We start from the raw sequence: 10,481 nt of genomic DNA, 5'->3' as shown, positions 1-10,481 counted from the left end.
GTCGTGATGGCACATTACTCATGTAGTTTGTTTTTGAGGACTTGAACCTTAGTGGAGAGCTTGTTCCCATCCAATCACATCATCACTTTTTGAATGAACTCAAAAGTGTATCGCAGGTCCTTGGGATAGCTCAAGTTTAAACAGTAGATCAAGCCAAATCGGTTGGCACAGCCATTGGCCACATCTTTCAGGTCCTTTAGCACTGTGCATCCTTCAACGATGACGCCAACATCTGCAGATGAATCTGTTGCCGCCGCTCCCTCATATTGCACATTGTACACGCTAAAAACCACTTTCTCCATTTCTCCTTCTGCACCAGCATCAACATCCTAAAAATGTCACAAAGAAAAAATATTAGTTACACATTACTGTAATTTTCACACAATGCCGCTCTGGAAACAAATTAAAAGACCACTGCAAATTCACCATCGCTTCATGTATGACAGCAATGTAATTTTTTTCCAGAGCAGTATGTTGCAGAATATTTATTGCAGCTGTCAACCTATATTTTGAAGAAGTCATAAGTCGTATTGGTCGAAAAATCCCATTTGTTTTCCGAAACAGTTCTAAACAAGAATAAAAAAAAATCAACGTATCTGAGAAGAACCATTCAGTTAGACAATATTCTGGACAAAATAGGGTGTGTGTGTATATACATATATTAAAACAGGCCTACAAGTTTATAAAGTTCGCAATTTATACCTGAATCACTAAATCCACCAAGTTATTGATTATCTCTCCTGAACAATTCAGCCAACTCAGGAAGAAGCTTGAGTGCCACCTGGTGTTCTGCTGAGCTTTTGTTAGAATAGGGATGGGTACCAAAACCCGGTATCAAAACTACTTGGGCCTTAAAGCTACAACCTCAACGGTCCTGAAAAAAGTTTTTTTAAGGTTGCGCTAATCCTCAAGCCTCACGAGCATTGATATTGCTGTGCTGCCTGTCAGTCCTCCTTAAAAGCCACATGCTCAGCTGACTGATGGGAGGGGCTACTGTAAACAGTGTTCAACTTGCTTCATGAGTAGGTGTGTCTGTTTAAGTCATCAGTAAAATTACAGTCAAACACTTGGTTATTTAAGCGGTTATTGTGTTTTTGAGTCCGAAAAGTGTGAGCTGCTGCAGAAGCAGATGACTTGTGTGTGTGTTGCGTGCGCGCCATCTCCACGGCTTAGCCTTTAGCCTAGCCGATAGTCCTCCGCTGCAGCCACGCTTCAGTTGTCTGTCGCGCCACCTCCGTCTGCTCCAGTGGCAGCTGGTGCTAGCAGGAAAACCCGCTGCTTCGTAGGCCACTGGTCGTCCCGGCGTTTACCCACACATCGGCCGGCTCGAAGTGACTCGGCTGCCAGCAACGTATGAAATGCATGCATGAGTATGTGGCTAACTGTTACTGTTTTCAAAACTCTACCAAAATACACAACCGTGTGATTAAAAACACTGAGAACTCTGAAATAGGTTTACGCAATATCAATTTCACACTGTATTTTTAAGGAAACACTTTTGCTAACCACGCTTTTGAAGGATGACGGAAGGAAGCCGTGCGCAACCAGTGCACATGGACAGCAAGCTGAGTCCAGGTGCTTCCAGAGTAGCTACTGCGCATGTCTGATATAAGTTAAATTGTTGTGTTTGATTTAGCCTTGACATCTATTACTTTTAAATTAATCCAATGAAACCTAGTTATTTTTAGAGTAAAAACCTCAAAGTTAGTGTAATTTTAACACAACAAACGTATATATTATGAACAGCATCACTGAATCATTTCTTAGAGTGTATAGCCGCGCACATGTACTCAGGCTGTCAGTTTTCTGATCTAAAACTAGTGGTGGAAAGTAACGAATTACATTTACTCTCGTTACTGTAATTGAGTAGCTTTTTTTGTGTACTTCAACTTTCTTGAATACTTTTTAAAATCTGTAATTTTACTTTTACTTAGGTAAATTTTGTTTCAAGTAACAGTACTTCGCTACATTTGAAATAGATTCCGTTACAGAGTAAAATAAATCCTGCAGACGAGTCTGCTACATTTGTGCTATTGAATGTACCCTAGAGCTGTTGTTAGTAGGGATGTAATGATTCACTCAACTCCCGATACGATTCGATTCACGATACTGGGTTCACGATACGATTTTCTCACGATTTTTTCATTTACAAAATGGGACTGTAGACAATTTTTTTTTTGGGAAAAAAACTAGAAAATACTGTATTATTTTCCTTTTATTTTTCATTGTCAAAAGAATTCCTTGATAAACTATTCAAAACAATGCAATTTAACTAAAAATAAATCTTGAATTAAATAAATAAAGGAATAATACAAATGAAAATGAAGCCTATTAATTTAAATTCTGGTTCTATAATAAACTATGCAAAACTGCATAATAGTTCTTTTTCTTTTAAAAGTGCAACTGAAAATGTATTTTGTGCCTTAACAATTGGACTTTAAAAAAAAAAAAAAAAAAAAACCGTGATTACACTGATTTACGTCATATTTGTTTGGACCAGCAGAGGGCGCTGGTTACCCAGTGGTCGGTTGGCATGCAGATATCTTGCAGTGAAGAAGAGAAGCTATGCTAGCAGACAGAGCTAATAGAAAACCGTGACTTTTACAGTTATTCAAGTAATATTACAGATTTTCTTTCGGTGCTAAAGGGGTAATGAATCATTTATTAACATATTTAAGAGTAGAAGGCGGCCAGAAAGAAAGTATTAGCAGACTCCGCCCGCCGCCTACACTTCCGGATAGCGCCCTCTGCTGGTTAAAAAAAGTACTGCGATTCAATTGTCAGAAAATCGATATCAACCGTGACCCCTATGAATCGATTTTTAACTGCCTTACGATTAATCGTTACATCCCTAGTTGTTAGGATCAGCCAATAGAATGGGTATATGTCTTTGGCCTGCCCTGTTGATTCACGTGATGTCACTGACATTGCTGCATCGCGACAAAGCAAGAGCGCTAAATTCTGATGAAGAGCAGGAATCTTGAGAATCTGCTGTCTGAAATCATCAAAATGTTCATGTTTTGTGGAGTTTACAGCTGCTCCAATCGTTCTAACCGAGAAAAGGAAAATAGATTTTATAGAGTGCTGAAGATTGTCGTTCACAGAAGAACGCTGTAAAAAGTGGATTTCAAACCTACGTCTGCAGTCGGGAGGAGCAGAGTCTGCAGAGTCTGCTGATGCCCATGTCTGCAGCGACCACTTGGTCAGAGGTATGTTAGCGTGCTAACTTTGTTTTTGTGGCTGTGTTTATGTAGCATATAGGTTGTGTGCGACTCAGAGAGGAGCATTTTTGTGCCCCCCAAAGTTTCACATTTTTTCTTATCCATTTTCCGAATTAATATATTTTTTTAATCCTTTTTCCGAATTAATATTTTTTTAATCGTTTTTTTCCGAATAATTTTTTTTTAATTCGTTTTCCGAATTTTTAATTTATTTCTTATTAATATTAATGCATTAGATTTTATTTAGTGCTTTTCATAGACACTCAAAGTGCTTAAGCTACAGTATTATTGTAGCCACTACTGCCCTGGGCAGACTGACAGAAGTGAGGCTGCCAGAGTGAACCATCGGTCCCTCTGACAACCACCAACACTCACTCACACACTACATTCATACAATGGATGTAAATGGACTTGAAAATGGTTCTATTAGAGTTTTTCAGCATTTCATCGTCCCTACAGATGCAGACAATAGCCTTGATAGTTACTTACCCTCAAAGTAACACAACCAGAAATGTTACATACACCAGTAAGATAAGACTGTGCAGTGAATAGTGAATGTGATCATGTCCCTCTTTCAGACATTGATCAGTTGTAGTTTTATGTCCAGGGGGATAAAAAATAAATAATACTTCCTGAGTGTTTGTGGAGCAGCTCACAAACAGCTGTTCTGTGACATTCTGTTGAATCACCTGTCAAACCAGGGATTTGTGGTGAATGTGGAAAAGAGCGTGTTGTCCCCTACACAGGAAATAATCTTTCTCGGTCTGTCCCTGCGCTCGGTGCCTTTCACCGGAGCTGGTGAAGATGGGCAAGTCTGTTCAGTTCAAATTATGTCTTCGATTACTCGGGTTGATGGCTTCGACCATCCTGGTGATCCATCTTGGTCGCCTTCACATGAGGAATTTCCAACTGTGGTGGCCTTATATGGGCTCTAGCCTGTGCTCATGGCGCCAAGTAGTAACGGCTGCAGCCTGCGGGAAGGTCCATTACCTTCTCCATGGCGCACGGAGGGTATTGATTACGTCAGAGTGCGGCGGAGCTCTGTGCCACTGGAGGCCCTCGAGCTTCCTGACGGAAGGGGAGCCTATGGGCATTGTTAAGTCCAGGAATGTGATCTCCACAAACCCCAGTCTGACAGGCTGGTGGGATCCACAAGGGTAGATCTGCGAGGGGTCGCTGGGATGCGGTCCTCTAGCGCGCTCACATAAATTATTTGGAACTGTCAGCGTGTTCCTCTCGCTGATCCACTTTCTTTCGTCTCTCAGGGGACATCATGTCCTGGTGAGGACTGGCAACACCACGGCAGTGGCGTACATCAACCATCGGGGCGGGTTGCGCTCACTTCGACTGCTTTTACTGGCACGCAAACTGATCCTGTAGAGTGTTGGGCGTCTCCTCTCACTAACTAACTAACTAACCCTAACCCTAACGCACATCCCGGGGATCATTGAACGTAGGTGCCAACCTATCCAGGGGCGTCCCAGTTTATGGGGTGTGGATGCTGCACCCGGGAGTGGTGCGGCAGCTGTGAGCCCGTTACGGATGGGCCGAGGTGGACCTATTTGCAGCGGAAGAAAACGCACAGTGTGCATTGTTCTTCTCCCTGCGCAGCACGGAGGCTCTCCTGGGCGTAGACGTAGAGGGGACATATATACATAGTATAAACTCGGAGTTAACATACCCCCTGATGGGAAACTCTGAGTATCCGGTTCCATTACAGCTGGTATGAAATGGCTCAATCAACTCTGAGTATGTAAACCTTGAGTTAATCACGTGCACGAGCGCGATTAAAAAGCCATCATCAATGGAGCAAATACACCACGAGCTACTATGGCAACCAACTGGAGGATAGCAATTTATTTCATCCTGATGGAGCTAGAAGTTCTCCTGTAGGTGTTTATAGAGGAATATGAGCCTGTCCTAAGAGGAAAAGGTACTGTAAGTCATATTTTTCTCTGTTTCGATTTTTCTATTCTCTATTACGTTTTTTGAACAATAACGTCACAGTATTTGCAGCGGAACTGCCAAATTAGTACATCAACTCCAGGTCCAACACTTCGAGCAATCCTCCATTTTTATTTCTCGCTTTTATTTTGTAGTCCAAGCTCAAGGATGCCGAAGTTACGAGAGGATAAGTCAAAATGTTCGGTTGTTGGATGTAGTAACCCACACGCTTCATTACATCGTCTCCCAGCATCAGAACCTTTTCAAAGTGCCTGGTTGAGTTTTATTTTTCACGGAAATGTACCCACATCTGTGGGTAAGATCATTTTGGTGTGCGCGAAGCACTTCAAGGATGACTGCTTCATCAACCTCCGCCAGTATAAAGAAGGATTTGCCGAAAGACTTTGTCTGATTGAGGGTTCAATTCCTTCTATCTTTGGAGACGACGAACAGAGCACTTCGGTAAGCTGTAAATAACGCTAAAAAGTGTGATAAGACGTCCCTGTCATTGTTTTGTTAGCATTAGCAGTTGCACCGTCTTCATATGTTAGCGCTGTGTGCTCGTTTTAGATCTTTGATGATATGGCCTACGTGATTTCATTTAAGTCTAAAGTTTTCATTAGTCATTTCATTTTGCCATTTTTGTCTCCGAAAAGACTGTATTAAAATGCATTTCATGACATTAGCTTGGCGCTAGCGTTAGCTCGGCGCTTGTGTGAGCTCACTTGTTGGGGTTCTGCAGGTTCATCATCATTTTATCTCGCTCCACCAGGTCCGACTCTGGCTCGAACATGTAAGGCTGAATGGACAAGTCTTCTGTTGTTGACATTTTGTAAATAACGTGTGAATAAACATTTTCTGCACCGCTAAATAATCGTATCTCTTCTATCAAACTACAAAAATGGCCGAACAGGGTGGAGTTGAACCGAGTGTCACCTCTGCAACCTGGAGAGGGGGCGGGGTATGAAGTGTCTCATTTGCATTTAAAGAGACCGCACCAAAATGAGTCGCTCTCAGAAAAGGGGTAGAAAAGGGGCCTGTGGAGCTATAATAATTAGGAATTCAGACCCAAGCATTGCAGTTCCGCTTTATATAGACCACAACTGTATGATTTATATGTAATAAAGGAAGGACTTAAATGCATGATATGTCTCCTTTAAGATCCTATCAAACATGTATAAATATATGGTTTAAAACGTTATGTTCATTTAGGGTCAATCCGAAAGGAGAAAACCACACGAGGCAGTAAAAATGTGCAACATGTTATCATTCACGATATATCATCAAAAACATTCTCACTGGTAAGAATATGTCATCCCTCAATAGAAACGATAAATGCTCATGTTGGAAATTAGTGAGTGCAATGGGCCATTTGTCCCTAAATTTAGCCAAGAATGCCTCTAAAAACCTTGTTCTACGGGCCAAAATTGCCCCCAAGTTTTTCGTCATAAAAGGATTATTCTCTGGAGCGGAGCACTGTTCACAAGAGCTCTGCCGAGGAGTGTCCGCTGTGAGCGCCGCCGATGCTCCCACCCCACACACACACACGCACACACAGCTCTGCTCGTCACGGCTTAAGCCTGATTTAAGGTTCTGCGTAAAATCTCACCTGGATTGAAATGTTTCTGGAGCCAAAAAAATACCATCTCAATGAAGACAATATAGTGTATAAAATTCTAGTTACAATTATATTGAATAATATTATTAATGATAATTAAAAAAAATGTTGATGTATTTGTAGTGCTACAAAAAATAACTTGAATTTGATAACACATGATCATGTCGGTCAACACACACACACATATATATAATATATATATATATGTATGTATGTGCTTGTACAACCGGACACATGTGTGTATATTAATACATGTAAAATTCTGTACATAACCTCCCCAGAGCTGCTTTCTTCTTCTATAGTGCTGTAAACGTGCGTCCGTAGAATAAGAGTGCAGTCCTGTAGCTGGTGCCTCCGGCTCTGCAGACACATAATATTGCCTGGTGAGCAGTTCGGGGTTAAGGGATTTGCTCAACATCCCACAGTGATGGCCCGGGTGAGATTCAAGCCGGCAACCCTCCGATTACAAGCCCAGCGTCCTTAATTCGTAACTTTTTCTGCGGACCAAGTCCTTCACAGTATGCCTTTGCAATTATAACGCATTTTGAGGAGCTTTTCTGTCCATCGCAGAGTTTGCCTCCGATTTCCCCCAACATGGCCGCGCATCCGGGTTGCTACAGAACGTTACGTCGGTGAAAACCCTCTATAGAGTTGCGTGACATAACGTAGTTGGTGCAGTGACTCAGGTTCATGTCAGCTGACCAAATCATTGTTATAGCGTTATTGTGAAGTTTAACTAATAGCACATACTGTATATTCATCTGAGAACTGATGTCTGTGCGTTACAGACCCTGGCTGTGTGCACTGAAGTGTTTATGATAATAGAGTACTGAATCTCAATCCATGTATTTATTTTTGAAATGTATTTTAAATGGGCCTATAGGCTCATAGGTTTTTTGTCCAAAAGAAAAACAGTGACGTGCCGTCAGGGTAGGCAAGGTAGGCAGTGCCTACCCATGGGTGAATTGATATTTTAATTATTTGTTTTATTTATAATTTTTTTTAAAAATTGTAATATAGTTATAAATGATGTATTTTTCCATTTCCAATAGCCTACAGTACCTAAAAGTTTGAAAGTGGCCGCATTTTGTGCGTTTCATAGCCCAAATTACTAAACAGCGCTATTTCCTGGAACAGCTGCACAGTCTTTTTTTTTCACTTCGCTGTAAGGCAGAGGGAGGCAACACCCCCTCCGTTCCCATTGCATGGTTTACGTGTGTGCACATGCGCAGTCAGGTCCCCAAGATGACAACCATTTACGTGCAAAGGCAGCGTAGAGAGCTGCCTTTGCACGTAACCGCGCTATGCTAAATGCCATACGTAAGTTCACAGTACATTAGTGAATAGATGCCATGTGACCGCTGCTGCTACCTTCTCTAGCTAGTGGGCGACATAACACTATAGTCAGGATGACAGCGCTAGAGACAATAGAGAAACTTTTTTTTTGAGGAAAAACGACAGCTTTAAAAAGATGGGAGACCAACACATGAGTTACCAGACCTTCAGCAAAAGAAAGGTCAGAAAATGTTTCGTATTTTATACAGTGAATTGTACAAAAGGAAGGATTGACTTTGTGGATGATCCTCACTGAGGCTGTTCTGAGTTGTTTTTGTTATTTTCTCTGTGTTTCTGTGTTTCCAACACAAACAACAGAAGTGCTGTCGTGTCATGACATACAGTATATCTTGTTGGGAGAGTATGGAGACTATACAAAACAATTGTTTATGTTTCTTTAATGGTGTTTATGGTGTTGATTTTGTTAGATGGCTAAATGCTTGTTCATGTGGATCTTGTTGGTTTTTTTCTTTGTTATTATGAATTTTATATTTTGATAAGTGCATTGAGATGACTTTGTTGGAAATTGCTTTATACAAATAAAATTGATTTGAATTGAATTAACACTTGACAGCAGAAACACATGAAATTGTCATTGGTGGTCTCGATTTGCAACGTGCCTACCCAACCCTAGTGGTCACGGCACGTCACTGAAAAACAACCAACCCTAATATTCCTTGCTAAATACCACATACACAAAGCCAAATGGAGCCAAAACAAATCAAATCAACATCACTTTCAAAACAAAATAATGTAACCCAGTCTTTTCACAATATTAAATCCACGGCAAACATAAGGCCATAAACATTTGCAAAACATTCAAGAAATATATCAACACGGGCACCAAAGCCATCCCTTATGATTATTTAGTTCATTATTTTTATGTTGTCTGTTCCTTTTATTGTCTTCCTATTCCTTTGTAGTTGTATGTTCATTTATATATTACATTGTGTTGTATTGTATTTATATTAGTTTAAATGAAGTAAATAAATAAATAAACCTGACACCCCGTCCATGTCTCGCATGCGCAGTTCCAGAGTGTGAAAACGCTTGTAGCTCAATTTGTTATTTGATTAAGTACATTGTTTAGCCCCTTTGCTCTTTTTTGCTCTCCTTTCATGTCTTGTAACCTTGTCCATAATCTGTATTAATGTGAATACATTTTTGTTTTGTTCAATAAAGAAATAAAACTATATAAAAAAAAACATATATATATATATCAGAATCAGAAATCAGAATCAGAAATGTTTGTAATGGCCATGTACAGTTTTAAGGACAGTACAAGGAATTTGTCTTGGTAGTTGGTGCACAAAACAAACAACAAAAAAACAAAGAATAACCCACGAACAATAATAATAATAATGATAAATATAAAGGATGAGGGATAAATAAAGGATAGATAGAGAACAAAGGATAAATAGGATAAATAAATATATATATATATATATATATATACATTGCAGCAGATAATGTCATCATGGAGTTGGTGATCGGGTGGGGGGGGGTTCAGTGGGTGACTTGGGGTGTGTTCATGTGGATGGTGGCAGAGGGAAAGAAGCTGCTTTTGTGTCTGGAGGTTCTGGTCCTGATGGACCGAAACCTTCTTCCAGAAGGGAGAGATTGAAACAGTTTATGACCGGGGTGGGAGGAGTCGGCCACAATCTTTCCTGCACGCCTCAAAATCCTGGAGGCGTACAGGTTCTGGAGGGAGGGCAGATTGCAGCCGATGACCTTCTCTGCAGAGTGGATGATACGCTGCAGTCTGGCCTTGTCCTTGGCCGTAGCTGCAGCGTACCAGATGGTGATGGAGGAGCAGAGGATGGACTGGATGATGGTACTGTAGAAGTTCACCATCATCTTTGTTGGCAGACTGAACTTCTTCAGCTGCCGCAGGAAGTACATCCTCCGCTGAGCTTTTTTGATAGGGGAGCTGATGTTCAGCTCCCACTTGAGGTCCTGAGTGATGATGGTCCCCAGGAAGCAGAAGTACTCCACAGAGCTCACTGTAGAGTCTCCCGGGGTGAGGGGGGCTGGGTTCTTCCTGAAGTCTGCTATCATCTCCACTGTCTTTAAAGCGTTGAGCTCCAGGTTGTTCTGGCTGCACCAGGACACCAGCCGGTCTGTCTCCCACCTGTAGTCAGACTCGTCTCCATCAGAGATGAGACCGATGATGGTCGTGTCGTCTGCAAACTTCAGGAGTTTGACCGACTGGTGAGAGGAGGTGCAGCTGTTGGTGTACAGGGAGAAGAGCAGAGGAGAAAGAACACAGCCCTGAGGAGATCCAGTGCTCATGGTCCGGGGAGCAGAGATGGTTTTTCCCAGTTTCACGTGCTGCCTCCTGTCAGACAGGAAGTCTGTGATCC

The sequence above is a fragment of the Gouania willdenowi genome, chromosome 4, assembly GCF_900634775.1.
Source record: "Gouania willdenowi chromosome 4, fGouWil2.1, whole genome shotgun sequence".
Classification (NCBI taxonomy): Eukaryota; Metazoa; Chordata; class Actinopteri; order Blenniiformes; family Gobiesocidae; genus Gouania; species Gouania willdenowi.
The sequence above is the reverse complement of the archived record's forward strand: the minus strand, read 5'-3'. Positions refer to the sequence as shown.